This window comes from Panulirus ornatus, chromosome 1, assembly GCF_036320965.1.
Source record: "Panulirus ornatus isolate Po-2019 chromosome 1, ASM3632096v1, whole genome shotgun sequence".
Taxonomy (NCBI): Eukaryota; Metazoa; Arthropoda; class Malacostraca; order Decapoda; family Palinuridae; genus Panulirus; species Panulirus ornatus.
The window spans coordinates 39,787,272-39,806,263 of record NC_092224.1 but is presented as its reverse complement, the minus strand read 5'-3'; the positions used below and the strand labels follow the sequence as shown (position 1 = coordinate 39,806,263).

Sequence of the window (18,992 nt, the reverse complement as noted above, 5' to 3'; positions counted from 1 at the left end):
GAGGGGGATGGTATTCCATGTGTGGCGAGGTGGCGATGGGAATGAATAAAGGCAGACAGTGTGAATTTATGCATGGGTATATATGTATGTGTCTGTGTGTGTATATATATGTGTACATTGAGATATATAGGTATGTATATTTGCGTGTGTGGAGGTGTATGTATATACATGTGTATGGGGGTGGGTTGGGCCATTTCTTTCGTCTGTTTCCTTGCGCTACCTCGCAAACGCGGGAGACAGCGACAAAGCAAAATATAATATATATATATATATATATATATATATATATATATATATATATATATATATATGTATATATATATATATATATATATATATATATATATATATATATATATATATATATATATATATATATATATATAAATAGTAACTCCCTAATGTTAATATATCTTTGAGGAAAGTTTCGCATTTTTTACTCACAATTTACGTCATACGTCATAAGGAGAGTTTAAGCAACTCGGATGCTTTCATGTGAAATATAAGGTTAAGAGCATTTTTTTTTTTTTGACTTAAGAAATCAAATTTTCTTGCGAATGTGACTATGGAGATAGTGATATCCACCAAGTGCCTCAAGTTTGCTTATGACAGATAGTTTATTGACATTCCAGAACTCACTCCTGGAACTGTCAGCCAGTCCTGTGGACTTCGTGCATATAGACTCTTCCTGAGGAGTGAATATTTAAATTTTCATTTACTCGCACAGTGGTTGCTTTAAGATTTCCATTCTTTCAATTTTTTTTTCCTATTTCTTCCACAAATAATCAACATAGAAGTAATTTCCACATCATCGATAAGTATATACATCTTCCTCACAACTGCCATACGTGAGATATTCTTGGATGTCGTATCATTTAATCTAACTCTGCAATTATGGATAGCTTGGGTAACCCTTAGTCCAACTCGGCCGAAATTTTAGTAAGATTGTCAATGAAAAGCAAATTTTTTGACCCTACATTCTCGCTAAGATAATCTGTATTCAGAGTTTCGTATTTGAACCTTACTGTAAACCTGTACGCATAATTGCAAATCTGGAATTGTATTTACATCGGCTATGAAAAAAAAGGAAAGAGAATGGAAATATCTACCAAGTCTCGTGTGGCGGATGTGAGGGTCGGTATTTCGGAGATTTAGGTCGTGACCTGCACAGGGCGGGATATTAATGCGCACAGGACGTACAACTCAACTGTGGTTCACATAGACGAATATGGGCACCTCCCGAAATGGCAAGAAGCAAAGATGACACACAACGGTCTGGGGAAGAGGGAAACAACATGAGCGGAAGCAGCGTATATTATTTCTAATAAAGGTCGAAATATCCAGGATTCTTAAGTCTATCCAGGGCAGCAGGAGCAAGGATGTGACAGACGCCAAGGAGGAGGGACTTAGACTAACAACCAGTCAGGGACAGGGGATGGTTCGGACAGCCAGTCAGTAGAAGGCGGTACCCAGCGGATGACCTCTGGAAATCTTGTTTTTGAATTTCCCTGTTGTTCTGTTTAGGAATCTCGTGTAGTGCAACGTTAGAGAATACAGTGTTCCATGCTCAGTCTTGTGTTTCATCAAGCACCCTTCCACTCATCTATCAAAGATACCAATAATATATATATATATATATATATATATATATATATATATATATATATATATATATATATGCAAAGAAAATATATTGCGATTACCCTCAGTTACATGGCTATATTATTGAATACGATATAAAGAAAAGACATCCTTTATACAATATGTTGTTCCGCTTATAGAATGTTGCAGTCATGAACAAAACGCGTTCATACCAGGGCAGGAACTCGTATATGGTAAAAGAATAATACTTAGGTCATTAGTGTAAATATACAGACTATATATCACATGCAACCTTGACATTTAGACTCCTGTACCCTGTCTGCCGACTGTGTACTGATCCACTACTAGTAACTGACAGTTAAGGGAGGCCTTACAAGTTCAGTAAAATATGAGAGATAAAAACTATTGTGGAAGTGACATACATGAAACCAGGAACAAGAATTTTCACATCGTAATAGGAGATAGGGAAAGAGAAAGAGGGAAGTAAATGGAGGAGGAAAAGGAATACACATGGAAAGTGATAAAGAAAAAGGAGAAGCATAAAAGGGAGAGAGAGAGAGAGAGAGAGAGAGAGAGAGAGAGAGAGAGAGAGAGAGAGAGAGAGAGAGAGAGAGAGAGATGGAACGACCGATCATTTGATTTAATCTTAAGATCAAAGACAAAGAATAATAAACGGATTAAGACAGTATGGGAGGCTGGATTCCATTCACCTCCTCTCTTTCTACGCTAGCTCAGAAGGCATGGGTGACTGAGGCCCCCAGTCGAAGCTATCTCATTAAAGCTATATATATATATATATATATATATATATATATATATATATATATATATATATATATATATATATATATATATATTTTTTTTTTTTTTTTCTTCTTCTTTTTTTGCTTTGTCGCTGTCTCCCGCGTTTGCGAGGTAGCGCAAGGAAACAGACGAAAGAAATGGCCCAACCCACCCCCATACACATGTATATACATACGTCCACACACGCAAATATACATACCTACACAGCTTTCCATGGTTTACCCCAGACGCTTCACATGCCTTGATTCAATCCACTGGCAGCACGTCAACCCCGGTATACCACATCGCTCCAATTCACTCTATTCCTTGCCCTCCTTTCACCCTCCTGCATGTTCAGGCCCCGATCACACAAAATCTTTTTCACTCCATCTTTCCACCTCCAATTTGGTCTCCCTCTTCTCCTCGTTCCCTCCACCTCCGACACATATATCCTCTTAGTCAATCTTTCCTCACTCATTCTCTCCATGTGCCCAAACCATTTCAAAACACCCTCTTCTGCTCTCTCGATCACGCTCTTTTTATTTCCACACATCTCTCTTACCCTTACGTTACTTACTCGATCAAACCACCTCACACCACACATTGTCCTCAAACATCTCATTTCCAGCACATCCATTCTCCTGCGCACAGCTCTATCCATAGCCCACGCCTCGCAACCATACAACATTGTTGGAACGACTATTCCTTCAAACATACCCATTTATATATATATATATATATATATATATATATATATATATATATATTTTTTTTTTTTTATACTTTGTCGCTGTCTCCCGCGTTTGCGAGGTAGCGCAAGGAAACAGACGAAAGAAATGGCCCAACCCCCCCCCATACACATGTATATACATACATCCACACACGCAAATATACATACCTACACAGCTTTCCATGGTTTACCCCAGACGCTTCACATGCCTTGATTCAATCCACTGACAGCACGTCAACCCCGGTATACCACATCGCTCCAATTCACTCTATTCCTTGCCCTCCTTTCACCCTCCTGCATGTTCAGGCCCCGATCACACAAAATCTTTTTCACTCCATCTTTCCACCTCCAATTTGGTCTCCCTCTTCTCCTCGTTCCCTCCACCTCCGACACATATATCCTCTTGGTCAATCTTTCCTCACTCATTCTCTCCATGTGCCCAAACCACTTCAAAACACCCTCTTCTGCTCTCTCAACCACGCTCTTTTTATTTCCACACATCTCTCTTACCCTTACGTTACTCACTCGATCAAACCACCTCACACCACACATTGTCCTCAAACATCTCATTTCCAGCACATCCATCCTCCTGCGCACAACTCTATCCATAGCCCACGCCTCGCAACCATACAACATTGTTGGAACCACTATTCCTTCAAACATACCCATATATATATATATATATATATATATATATATATATATATATATATATATATATATATATATATATATATATATATATATATATATATATATATATATATATATACATATATATATACTATAGTCTCAGCCAAGTAGTCATTTTATCGAAAAACCCCAAGGAGTGGATGGTACTAACTTATCTGCTTTCCTAGTTTTACCCTGGAATCAAATAATGAAATAAAGTAGTAACACCAAATGGGCGGTACATAAACGTACGACGGTCAGGAACGTTAATCGCTGCACCACAGAGGTCCATATAAAGATATCCAACCTATGTCGATCCTAAGATCCAGATATCCACCTCATAGAAATATCATCATGGAGTTCATCACGAATCTTGGCCATGAAACTCGCCATGGTGATTTCATAAGATATTTTAGAAAAATACTACATCAACAAACTTTTGCGAGATTTACTGAAATCATTCTTACCTCAGTGTGATGTTCTCACACTTACTGAAACAGGTTTTCTACTGAAAAAGTTTCTTCTTTTTACATTAAGCTTCATGAGTCAAACACTTGTCTTAGACTATCAATAAAGTTCCAACACTCAGGAAAGGCGTGTTAAAGATATGATTGTTAATTGTCTGTATAATGAAAGTATCAAATAATACAATCTCAGAGTTGTTTTTGATCCACTTTCATTGAGAATCTGTCCACTTGCTTGTTTGTATCCATTACCGGCGCCATCCCACCCCACGGGAAACAACGCTACCCCCTGCGTCAGCAAGGTAGCGTCAGGAAAACAGACAAAAAAGACCACATTCGTTCACACTCAGTCTCTAGCTGTTGTGTGTAATGCATCGAAACCGCAGCTCCCTATCCACATCCAGGACCCACAAACCTTTCCGTGGTTTACCCCAGACCTTTCATATGCCCTGGCTCAGTCCATTGATAGCATGCTGAACCCGGTATATTTCCAATTCACTATATTCTTTGCACTCCTCTCACTCTCCTGCATGTTCAGGACCCGATCGCTCAAAATCTTTTTCACTCCATCGTACCACCTTCAATATGGTCTCCCGCTTTTCCTTTCTCCTTCCACCTTTGACACATATATCCCCTTTGTCAACCTTTCCTCACTCATTGTCTCCATATGTCCAAACCATTTCAACACACCCTCTTCTGCGCTCTCAAACACACTCTTTTATTACCACACATCTCTCTTAACCTTTCACTGCTTATTCGATCAAACCAACTCGCACTACATATTGTCCTCAAACATTTCATTTCAAACACATCCACCCTCCTCCGTACAGCCTTTTTTATAGCCCATGCCTCGCAACCATACAATATTGTTGAAACTACTCTTCCTACCCATATTCGCACTGCGAGATAATATTCTCTTTCCACACGTTCTTCATCGCTCCCAGAACCTTCAGCCCCTCCTCCATCCTATGAAACACTTCCTCTTCCATAGTTCCTTCGTTGTTAAGTCCACTCCCAGATATCTAAAGCACTTCACCTCCTCCAATTTTTCTCCATTCAAACTAACGTCCCACCTAACTTGTCCCTCAACCCTGCTACACATAATAACCTTGTTCTTATTTACATTTTCTCCCAATTTTTTCCTTTCACACACTTTTCCAAACTCAGCAACCAATCTTTGCAGTTTCTCACTCGAATCAACCATCGGTGCTCTATCATCGAAGAATAACAATTACGACGCACTTCCCAGGCTTTCTCATCCCCATCATGACTGCATACTCGCCCCTCTTTCCAAAACTCATGCATTTACCTCCCTACGCACCCTATCCATAAACAAATGAACAACCATGGCAACATCACGCGCCCAAGTCGCAGACCGACTCTTCATTTGGAACAAATCACTCTCCCCTCTTCCTACTCATACACATGCCTTACACTGTTGGCAAAAACTTCTGACTGCTTCTAGCAGTTTACCTCCCACACCGTATACTCATAAGACCTTCCACAAGGTATCTCTATCCACCCTGTCATGTGCCTTCTCCAGATCCATAATGCCACATACAAATCCAACTGTTTCTCGAAGTATTTCTCACACACATTCTTCAAAGCAAAGACCTGATCCACACGCCTTCTATCACTCCTGAAACCACACTCCTTCTCATACTGATGCTCTGTACATGCCTTCACCCTTTCAATCAATACCCTCCCATACAATTTTCCAGGAATACTCAACAAACGTATGCCTCTGTAGTTTGAACACTCACCTTTATCCCTTTTGCCTTTGTAGAATGGCACCATACATGCATTCCGCAAATTCTCAGGTACTTCACCCTGATACATTCATGCACTGAATATCCTTACCAACCAATCAACAACACAGTCACCCCCTTTCTTAATAGATTTAACTGCAATAACTTCCAAACCCTCCGCCTCGCCGGATTTCATCTTCCGCAAGTCTTTCAACACCTCTTCTCTCTTCACCAAACTACTCTCTCCCTTGTCACGCCACCCCAACCAAAACGTTATACATCAGCCACTCATTCATCAAGCACATTCAACAAACCTTCAAAATACTCACTTCATCACTACCTGTTACCACTTCCGCCTTACCCACTTCACCAATGTTCCATTTGTTTTCTTGTCTTACTCTCGTTATTTACCTCCTTCCAAAACATCTCCCTAAAGTTTAATGATACTCTCTCGCCCCAGCTCTCATTTGCCCCGTTTTTCAATTTCTGCACCTTCATCTTGACCTCCTGCTGCTTTCTCTTGTACATCTCCCAGCCATTCGCACTCCTTCTTTGCAAGTGTCGTCAAAACGCCTCTCTTTTCTCTTTCACTAGCAATTTTGCTTTTTCATCTCACCACTCACTACCCTTTCTAATCTGCCCACCTCTCTCCTTTCTTGTGCCACATGCATCTCTTGCACACGCCATCACTGCTTCCCATCCCATTCCTCACCCACTGTGGACCGACTGCCACAACTAGGATTCGAACCTGCTTTCATCACAGCTTTCATAAAACTTTTACCATTATGTAAATGTTGTGTCTCCCTCAGTGCTGCCACAGCGGCTATAGTGACAACTACAGTTACCTCTGCTGACACAAGCTCCACTACTGATGCTGTTGTTATTAACTACTACTGCTACCAGTACTACTACTAATGGTACTACCACAACTACTACTACTACTGCTATTATCGCTACTACAACTACTTTTCCTGCTACTACTACTACTACTATTATTGCTACTACAACTACTTTTCCTGCTACTACTACTTTTCCTGCTACTACTACTACTACTACTATTGCTACTATTACCACTACTACTACAGTAACTATTACTGCTGCTGTAACTATACTACTACTACTTTTTCTTCTTCTTCTGCTACTACTACTACTACTACTACTACTACTACTACTACTATTACCACTGCTACTGCTACTGTTATGGCTACCATTAATGCAAGACCCTGCCCAGTAAGTCACTATAGTAATGCAGTATTTCTGGCTAAACGTAAACATTGACCATATACACGACCTCGGATTTTGCGTCTCAGAGTTGAAGAGTCACGAGGGACTCACTTTACCCATGGTGCGTGGGGAGTCTTGTGGATCCTTTTCTTGGAGCGCCATAAACCTTCTCTTACCATTTCTCTTTTTTTTTCTTTCTTTTTACCTGATTCAACAAAACTGGAGAAACGGGGGCACCTAGGAACTGAAGTAGTGTCGCGTGGAAAACTGTTTTTGGGATTTTATCTCAAAAAAGTTTATAACTGAAGTGATAGAATTTATGAACTTCTGCTCACTGGCATACTAAGGTAATCTAGCATATATATATATATATATATATATATATATATATATATATATATATATATATATATATATATATATATATATATATATAAGGGAGCGGGTGGCTGGAAATCCTCCCCTCTCGTTTCTTTCTTTTTTTTAATTTTCCAAAAGAAGGAACAGAGAAGGGGGCCAGGTGAAGATATTCCCTCAAAGGCCCAATCCTCTGTTCTTAACGCAACCTCGCTAATGCGGGAAAGGGCGAATAGTATGAAAGAAAAGAAGAAATATATATATATATATATATATATATATATATATATATATATATATATATATATATATATATATATATATATATATATATATATTTTTTTTTTTTTGCTTTGTCGCTGTCTCCCGCGTTTGCGAGGTAGCGCAAGGAAACAGACGAAAGAAATGGCCCAACCCCCCCCCCCCATACACATGTATATACATACATCCACACACGCAAATATACATACCTACACAGCTTTCCATGGTTTACCCCAGACGCTTCACATGCCTTGATTCAATCCACTGACAGCACGTCAACCCCGGTATACCACATCGCTCCAATTCACTCTATTCCTTGCCCTCCTTTCACCCTCCTGCATGTTCAGGCCCCGATCACACAAAATCTTTTTCACTCCATCTTTCCACCTCCAATTTGGTCTCCCTCTTCTCCTCGTTCCCTCCACCTCCGACACATATATTCTCTTGGTCAATCTTTCCTCACTCATTCTCTCCATGTGCCCGAACCATTTCAAAACACCCTCTTCTGCTCTCTCAACCACGCTCTTTTTATTTCCACACATCTCTCTTACCCTTACGTTACTTACTCGATCAAACCACCTCACACCACACATTGTTCTCAAACATCTCATTTCCAGCACATCCATCCTCCTGCGCACAACTCTATCCATAGCCCACGCCTCGCAACCATACAACATTGTTGGAACCACTATTCCTTCAAACATACCCATTTTTGCTTTCCGAGATAATGTTTTCGACTTCCACACATTCTTCAAGGCCCCCAGAATTTTCGCCCCCTCCCCCACCCTATGATCCACTTCCGCTTCCATGGTTCCATCCGCTGCCAGATCCACTCCCAGATATCTAAAACACTTCACTTCCTCCAGTTTTTCTCCATTCAAACTCACCTCCCAATTGACTTGACCCTCAACCCTACTGTACCTAATAACCTTGCTCTTATTCACATTTACTCTTAACTTTCTTCTTTCACACACTTTACCAAACTCAGTCACCAGCTTCTGCAGTTTCTCACATGAATCAGCCACCAGCGCTGTATCATCAGCGAACAACAACTGACTCACTTCCCAAGCTCTCTCATCCCCAACAGACTTCATACTTGCCCCTCTTTCCAAAACTCTTGCATTCACCTCCCTAACAACCCATCCATAAACAAATTAAACAACCATGGAGACATCACACACCCCTGCCGCAAACCTACATTCACTGAGAACCAATCACTTTCCTCTCTTCCTACACGTACACATGCCTTACATCCTCGATAAAAACTTTTCACTGCTTCTAACAACTTGCCTCCCACACCATATATTCTTAATACCTTCCACAGAGCATCTCTATCAACTCTATCATATGCCTTCTCCAGATCCATAAATGCTACATACAAATCCATTTACTTTTCTAAGTATTTCTCACATACATTCTTCAAAGCAAACACCTGATCCACACATCCTCTACCACTTCTGAAACCACACTGCTCTTCCCCAATCTGATGCTCTGTACATGCCTTCACCCTCTCAATCAATATCCTCCCATATAATTTACCAGGAATACTCAACAAACTTATACCTCTGTAATTTGAGCACTCACTCTTATCCCCTTTGCCTTTGTACAATGGCACTATGCACGCATTCCGCCAATCCTCAGGCACCTCGCCATGAGTCATACATACATTAAATAACCTTACCAACCAGTCAACAATACAGTCACCCCCTTTTTTAATATATATATATATATATATATATATATATATATATATATATATATATATATATATATATATATATATATATATATATATATTCTTCCCTATCCCCAGGGGATAGGGGAGAAAGAATACTTCCCACGTATTCCCTGCGTGTCGTAGAAGGCGACTAAAAGGGGAGGGAGCGGGGGGCTGGAAATCCTCCCCTCTCGTTTTTTTTTGATTTTCCAAAAGAAGGAACAGAGAACGAGGCCAGGTGAGGATATTCCCTCAGAGGCCCAGTCCTCTGTTCTTAACGCTATCTTGCTAACGCGGGAAATGGCGAATAGTATGAAAGAAAAAAGAAAAAAAAAAAAAAAATATATATATATATATATATATATATATATATAGCGGGGGGCTGGAATTCCTCCCCACTCGTTTTTTTTAATTTTCCAAATGAAGGAACAGAGAAGGGGGCCAGGTGAGGATATTCCCTCAAAGGCCCAGTCCTCTGTTCTTAACGCTACCTCGCTAACGCGGGAAATGGCGAATAGTTTGAAAGAAAGAAAGAAATATATATATATATATATATATATATATATATATATATATATATATATACATATATATATATATATATATATATATATATATATATATATATATATATATATATATATATATATATACATATATATATATATATATATATATATATATATATATATATATATATATATATATATATATATATATATATATAGTACTGGTAGCAGTAGTAGTTAATAACAACAGCATCAGTAGTGGAGCTTGTGTCAGCAGAGGTAACTGTAGTTGTCACTATAGCCGCTGTGGCAGCACTGAGGGAGACACAACATTTACATAATGGTAAAAGTTTTATGAAAGCTGTGATGAAAGCAGTCATGATAATAGGAGCAGTAGCAACGTTAAGCAGCGCTGCACTTAACACTCTTGTGTAAGTAGCAAACGTAACAACTTCAGCAGCAACAGCAACTACAGAAATAGTGATAATAAAGCAGTAGAGGAAAAGAATACTGCCCAGGTATTCCTTGCGTGTCCTAGAAGGTGACTACATGGAGGATATGGGTGAGTGGAAATCCTCCCCTCCTGTTTTACCTTTCCAAAAGAAAGAACCGAGAAGGGAGCCAATTGAGGAGTTTTTCCTCAACGGCTCAGGCATCTGTAATTTAGCTACCTCGCCAAAGCTGGAAATGGCGAATATGTAATAAATGATTATTTATTTATCTATTTATACTGCTCTGTCGCTGTATCCCGCGTTAGCGAGGTAGCGCAAGGAAACAGACGAAAGAAAGGCCCAACCCACCCACATACACATGTATATACCTACACGTCCACACACGCAAATATACATACCTATACATACCTATACACACACACACATATACATATATACACATGTACATATTTCATACTGTCTGCCTTTATTCATTCCCATCGCCACCCTCCCACACATGTAATAAAAAAACCCCTTCCCCCTCACGTGTGTGAGGTAGCGCTAGGAAAAGACAACAAACGCCAAATTCTTTCACACTCAGTCTCTAGCTGTCATGTAATACTGCACCGAAACCACAGCTCCCTTTCCACATTCAGGCCCCACACAACTTTCCATGGTTTACCCCAGACGCTTCACGTGCCCTGGTTCAATCCATTTACAGCTCGTCGACCCCGGTATACCACATCGTTCCAATTCACTCTATTCCTTGCACGCCTTTCACCCCCCTGCATGTTCAGGTCCCGATCACTCAAAATCTTTTTCACTCCATCTTTCCACCTCCAATTTGGTCTCCCACTTCTCCTCGTTCCCTCCACCTCTGATACATATATCCGATTTGTCAATCTTTCCTCACTGATTCTCTCCATGTGACCAAACCATTTCGAAACACCCTCTTCTGCTCCCTCAAGCACACTCTTTTTATTACCACACATTTCTCTTACCCTATTATCACTTACTCGATCAAACCACCTCACACCATATATTGTCCTCAAACATCACATTTCCAGCACATCCACCCTCCTCCGCACAACTCTATCTATAGCCCACGCCTCGCAACCAAAGATTATATATATATATATATATATATATATTGGAGCGATGTGGTACACAAAGGGCGACGTTCTGTCAGTGGATTGAACCAGGGCATGTGAAACGTCCGGGGTAAACCATGGAAAGGTCTGTGGGGCCTGGTTGTGGATAGGGAGCTGTGGTCTCGGTGCATTACATATGACAGCTAGAGAATGAATATGAGGGATGAGGCCTTTTCTTCGTCAGTTCCTGGCGCTCTTGCATGTTCAGGACCCGAGCACTCTAAGTCTTTTTCACTCCATGCATTATTCTCCAGTCGTCTCCCCTTCTTTTCCCTTCAATTCTAACACATATATTCTCTTTATCAACATTTCATCACTCTATATCTATCTATCTATCAGGAAAAATTTAATTGCAGGTAGAGGTTATCATTCGTGCCACAAAACAGAACAAAGGAAAGTTACTTGAGGGTCGTCAAGAATAGCCGGCCACTGCCTGCCACTAACACGGGAACAATATGTTTGTGGATAATTAGCATTTACGGGAACACTTGGATACTGTGTCTTGGCGTGGTACCACAGCCCTGCCCCATGGTAGATGTATGTACACGATATCGCTCAATACTTTTTATTTACAGGAATTGTAATGATATCGCCAAGGATTCCGTATCATAGGCTGCTTAGTAACGTTTGGCATGAAGGCAAATATATTCTGTTGTTGATATACCTTGACTATAGTGAATGTCAGAGCAGGTAGGACTTACACGGTTCATGTTGTGTATGTTTGCATGTAGGAGATGAGTGAGCACTTAATAAGCACTTATAATTCAGGAAATCAATATAGTTCAAACACAATACACATGTTTTATCCGGAAAAATGAAGAATAGATAATGGAGACAAAATATCTCCTGATGGTTGTTGTATTCTGTACGTGTCTGAGGCCAAATTTCCTTCATCAGTGAGTGAAATTGCTCATTATATCACATTACGTGTTAGAAAGACACATAATTGATTGGTATCCTGTTAATAGAAAGGGAATCATGTATGGGAGATATATGAAAACATACAAACTATGAAGATACAGTACACATGCAGTATAAGATCTATTCAGGATCTCATACATTGTGCTTCTGAAACCAGGAATTCTACACGGAGAGAGTGTCAGCTTTGTTATCATGACAGAGGACCATATACTGTAACAGTACTGCCGCCGGTCCTCGCTGATGACCAAGAATCAAAGTTGCTCCACCGTTCTTTTCATGGTGCAGGACAGCATATATGAGGATACGTGTGTGTGTGTGTGTGTGTGTGTGTGTGTGTGTGTGATGACTATTTGCGTGTCACGGGGAGAGTTTTACACTCGTGTTGCCTCGGCTTTTAACCTTGTACATATGTACCATGTCCTTACTCTTGTGTGCATACACGTGTACACCCCCCCCCCCCACACACACACCTCAGCCTAATTTAGACACCCATTAATTGACCAGCCCTAAGTGGAGGATGAACATTTGGTATGGGTGTAGGCTGACTGTCTCGCCCAGGGTTCGAACCCACGCGGGTCCGACCCGTGTTGACTCAGTCAGCAACATTCTGTATGTACGTGTGTGCGTGTGAGTGTGTGTTTTAGAGCGAATTGTCTCTTTGTATGCTTGTATGTATGGATGTAACTAGTGTATTTTTCTTTTCTTCTTTACATCTAAATACGTATTAATTTACAATCTGAAAAGAAACCACGAAGTTTCATCTTCGAGTGTAAATTCATGTTGTTACAAAGCCAGAATTCACAAAGGAGTCATATAATAAGTCCCACGTATTAGCTGTTGGCGGGGTTGTTGCCGTGACAATGACCCCTTGAAGTACATTGTTTATTGAAACACTGAAGATCTTCACTGAGGAAGGGATTCCCAGGTCTTTCCCCAGGTCTTCCAAACAGTCTCGTAGTGGGTTCCGCAGGTCAAGTGTTGCACACGAGATGGCTGGTGTGAGGTGGTAAGACTAGGCAGGTACATACCACACGAGATGGCTGGTGTGAGGTGGTAAGAGTAGGTAGGTACATACCACACGAGATGGCTGGTGTGAGGTGGTAAGACTAGGCAGGTACATACCACACGGCATGAGTGGTGTGAGGAGGTAGGACTCGGGAGCCACATACGACACGGGATGGGTGGTGTCTAGTGGTGAAGATATGGAACCACATATATAAAACCATTATGCATTTCTTAAATGCTCACGCTGCATAGCCACTGTATTGTTACGTATATCTCTTTTTTTTCATACTGTTCGCCATTTCCCGCGTTAGCGAGGTAGCGTTAAGAACAGAGGACTAAGCCTTTGAGGGAATATCCTCACTTGGCCCCCTTCTCTGTTCCTTCTTTTGAAAAATTAAAAACGAGAGGGGAGGATTTCCAGCTCCCCGCTCCCTTCCCTTTTAGTCGTCTTCTACGACACGCAGGGAATACATGGGAAGTATTCTTTCTCCACTATCCCTATGCGTATATCTCATACAAACTAATTTTCAAAAGCAGATATCCCTTAAGTTTATTTCAAAAGTAAAAAATCACATTCAATTCTCTGAACATCTTTTCTTAGAAGTCAAATAGATCTCAGGAACAAATGGTGTCTGCGTGAGTTATATAGCTATATAATTCATGTATTAGTTTAATCAACTTCCAGATAAATAGTTACCTCCGCGATATTAACGTGGTCTCCCACGTACTATGTCTTACGTCACTGTTGCTGGTGGTAGATTAGAAATTATGACAAGGTCTTCACCTCTACCAACACCATCTACATGAGCAAATATTATGATAGTATGGGCCTTCATCAGCTGCTCGGGAGAGTAAACGTTTCCGATCTTATTCTGCCAAAAGAGACAACTCACACAGATTGCTTACAAATGGATGTAATTTCCACTTGTCTCAGGGGAAATAAGAACATCATGTAATAAGCATATCCATCATTACTCGAAAACTGATTGAATTTCGTAAAAATTATCTTGACTGTAATCACTTTAAGATGTTACTTATCAGTCTTACACCACAACCTATTAGATTTTTTTTTTTCTCGGAAACTTGAACATCATTTTACGAAGTGGCATTAGAGATTCGCCAGCTTGATAAAGCTTTTACTCAAGCCTCATTAAGAATTTTATGCACCTTCACTGTAAGCAGACGTCACTCCAACTTCTGTAATTTCAGTCGGTTGTGGTATCTAATAATTAGCTTAATTAATACCCAGTACTGAGCCAGAACTTGGATTGACTAAGATCATTCTCTCGTAAACTAAGCTCATCTGTTAAGAACTTGGATTAGTTGACACAATTCTCTTGTAAACTTAAGAAGTTTGCCCAAATTCCTTGAGCCATTAACCCACAACGAATCCAACAGCAGTTCTGTAACGATTAATTTGAAGTACATCCTTTTCCATTTATATTTTATCTTACTACTGAACATGATTTTATCATTACCATTTACAGTTTTCTCTTCTTGATTTTAAGCTCCTTTACATCTCATCTTAGGAGTAAATTACAAGCTCTCTAACCATCACTCAGAAGTTGTCTTCGTGTTATAATGTTCTTTACTGTCAGTTTTAAGTTTTATGATCACCCGTTATAAGTTTTTTCCTGCCACCCGTTATAACTTCATGTATCGCTAGTTATAGGTCATCATAGGGATATCTTATCTTACCAACAATCGCATTTTGCCTCATGAGAGGGTATAAGTTCTCTTACAACCATTTCAGAGTTATCCTACCTTTAATCATATCTCTGTTTCCACACGTTATTTTCTTACCACAAGATGGAAGGTTTCCTGTCACCAGTTGTAAGTTCCCTCACCAACAGTTGTAAGTGCTCTTACTACCAGTTGTAAGTTCTCCTACCATCAGTTGTAAGTTCCTTTACCACCAGTTGTGAATTCTTTTACCTACAGTTGTAAGCTTTCCTACCACTATTGTAAGTTCTCTTACAAACATTTATCAGATCTCTTTCTAGTATTCGTCCTTTCCCTGTTATCATAAGTTCCAGTGTCTGCTTACACTAATTCTATACTGACCTCTCCCCTTTAACCTGTTTTATTTCTTATTCACCAAGCAATGTATGACATGCTTCTGTATTCAGTTTACTTCATTGTTATCACTAAAGATATAATTTCTATTGTATGTATATCCTCGGATGTGTCCGTCTAGCCTGTCTAGACCAGAGAAGGTGATCTAAGTATGCAACATATCTTTGGTGAGGCAAGACGGATGTACGCGTGATATCTGGGAAAATACAAGTGGTATGTACCAGTAAAACGGAAGTGCAACCTTGAAATACGCCTGCTTTACGTATCCAACTTGTTGAAATAAATCCACAGTGTTTAAGACGTTTATTTTGGAAATATACAGAAAATGCTGACTCGAGCCAGCATATTCAGGTCAATTTTCTTACAGAGTAGCCACACCACCTAACCACACTGATTGCAGCAACATTTTCGTTCCAACGGGAGAGTTCGCAGCAATACACACATAGTCCCGCTGGATTGTATGCACATTCCATACCACCTTAATTTTCATTTCATGTCGCAGCATTTCATTCATATATATATATATATATATATATATATATATATATATATATATATATATATATATATATATATATATATATATCCTGCACAAAACAATTCTATTTTCACCCGCAAGAATAACACTAAAAAGAAATAACTCGGGGTTATGATGACAGAATTAACAGCTACCAAGTCATAGGATTTAATTTCATCACCTTCAAACACGACACACACAAAACTATCCACAGCTCTTACCTGCTCGACTTTGAAAACTTCTTAAACCTACCCCAAGCACGAATAAACCTACACTATGCGTGAAGGACGTGATAACTAATTGGGTAACCAATAAAATGTGAAAAAGACTGAGCCATGAGATGTTATCTGAAGCAATATGATAACATGTTTATCCCTATGCACATTATAAGTCAAGGTTATGGTATATCTGTACGAATCTATCGGTCACAACCCTCGCTGTGTACAAATTTTCAAACAACCCTTGAGAGTTGTATCTAAAACTCAGAGGTTATGAATTATAATCTATAGATCAATCGTTAAATACAATGCCCATTGAACCATTGGATACCTTACTGGTAACCATTTCATGCAGAGGTGGAGACTGGGTCACTAGACCAGCCAGCTGTGTTATCTATCAACCAAAACGGTCATTGTAAACCCAAGTCTATCTTGCCTGATGTGTATCAGCGCCGACGATGGCACGGTCTGTCCTCACGAGCTGCACGACGATGGCGACAGTTTTCCTCTTGCCTGAGAGAGAGTCTGGTGGCTAGGTTGTACTACGCGATGATGTCGGACTCGCAAGTTCATCTTGCGTTTTATCTACAGATAGTCATCATTTTCTCTATATACTACACCATCATACATTTCAGATCTATCATTCTGTGAAATTATTTTCAAACTTTTTTCCTTGTTCGAAACTACTTTATATTTATTTTTTCAGTGATGTTTGTCTCTGTGGGTGGAAGTAGCTTGAGGCAATTACTTTGGGAAGAATGTCAATTTTCACTGTAACGATCTATTTTCGAATGTCCATATACAGAGTTGAGGTTTATAATGTGCACAGTTTGTCTTGTGGCACGACGCACATAATACCGTAACACATGCACTACACAGACGCAGAGTAAAGCACAATAAGATTCAACATCTCGATGCAGTTCATCGACAAAATTAAGATTGAATTATGAAATATCTAAGCGACATTTTGAAACGTCAAACACGACAGACAAAGTCCCGCTTGGGTGTCACACAAACCCACCTGCGAGGATGCCTACAACCTTCGTCCCGAGCGAGAGAAAACGCGCAAGGCCAGAGCGAGCAACATGCACGTCTGCCCGGGGCCAAGTCTGGCGGATAACTGACGACCCGCGCTCATTTGCCGGAGTTCAAAGTGAATTTAGACGGCAGTCCCAACGCCCCCGGCAGGAAGCTAGAGGAGGGGCATCAGATTCGTTCGTCAGTCACAAGAATTTGGTTCTAATCACCAAGGAATCGAATAGTTACAGTAGCTGAGATTTTCATTATTGATTTTTTCCCACATCTCTCAATATCTTCCTTTTTCATAAACTCTTGATGAACATTTGCAACTCATCAGGGAAAAGAGTAAAAAAGTGAGGATGTCTGCGACCCATATAACCGACAGCATTCGTGATAGTGACGTTAGAGAAGTAGTGTGAACGCGTGGAGAGCACCGCCTGCGACACCCCAGACAAACCTCACCACCAGATGAAGAACAGCATCCGACTGACGCATTGAAATATTACATATGGAATCACTACGACGTCGAATTTCATATTGTGGTATTAGAAATACAAGAAAGTTTATGGTATTCTATTTGATTACATAGTCAGTCAAATAAGGAAACAACATATTCCATTTCTAAGAAACCAAATTTGATATTCTTTTTCTCGTGGTTATCGTTCTCTCTCTCTCTCTCTCTCTCTCTCTCTCTCTCTCTCTCTCTCTCTCTCTCTCTCTCTCTCTCTCTCTCTCTCTCTTGTTATGCTGTCTATCCTGTTCTAGAGACGAAAGTGGCGTGAAGTTATTCGAGTGGAGGGAGACCTTAAGACGCTTATATAATGCTTTTATCCTCAAACATTTTTGCTGGTTTGAGACGAGACAATCCTCGCTTCTCTTCCAACAATTGCTTTTTTTCCTTTTGTAAGACCCACTTGCTTCCGCCCTCTTAACTCATGCGCGTGTTTGCGGACATCTTTTTTCTCTCGCCTTGTTCTCAGCACTTTTTTACCTGTTATAACCATGTCAGAGACAAGCCTCCTCGCCTCTCACATATACTGGAATTGCATATCGAGTGCCAGGTATCCAGTCTTTCATTTTCTTATTGTCTGTTTTACCTGCAGGTGCGCCTTGGCTCCTCATTAATTCTACCAACCCTTACAACTTTCCGTTCAGACCCTGTTCATCAAGACAAAATGCATGCCACCCTCTTAGGCTGCTGCTTAATCCTCCCAATTTCTGTTTGTCCTTCACTGGCCAAGTTATAAAAGATATCTTATCTTACTAAACTGCCAAAATGAGAGGAGCTGGAAACATTCTAAGTACGCTCCACACTTTCTTTTCTTAAATCAGATAATAACGTAGCCTTATTTTCACAACTTATACATTTTTCTCTCTTTTTCTAACCCTCAAAAACCTAACCCTTCACGGATAATGAATTCTACCTGACACTTTCCGCAGTATAGCAAGACTACCGATCCAGTCTTCTCATCAACTTTAAACTCTTTAAAGTTGATATCCACTCCCTCTTCGGAGGGGCTTATGATTTACAAAATCGTTTATGAACTGAATAAAATTTTGCTGTTTAATTACGGATATTTATTATT

At 40.0% G+C, this 18,992-nt stretch overlaps 1 protein-coding gene across 1 annotated transcript in view; it reads right to left on the bottom strand.

Annotated features, from left to right (window-relative positions):
• LOC139748730 (T-lymphocyte activation antigen CD86-like) overlaps window positions 1-17,489 on the bottom strand; it is a 181,011-nt gene extending 163,522 nt beyond the window's left edge. Inside the window, exon 1 of the mRNA XM_071662125.1 lies at window positions 17,408-17,489. The gene's annotated coding sequence lies outside the window, so the exon portion shown is untranslated. The remainder of the gene's footprint in view (window positions 1-17,407) is intronic.
• Window positions 17,490-18,992: the final 1,503 nt, after the last annotated feature.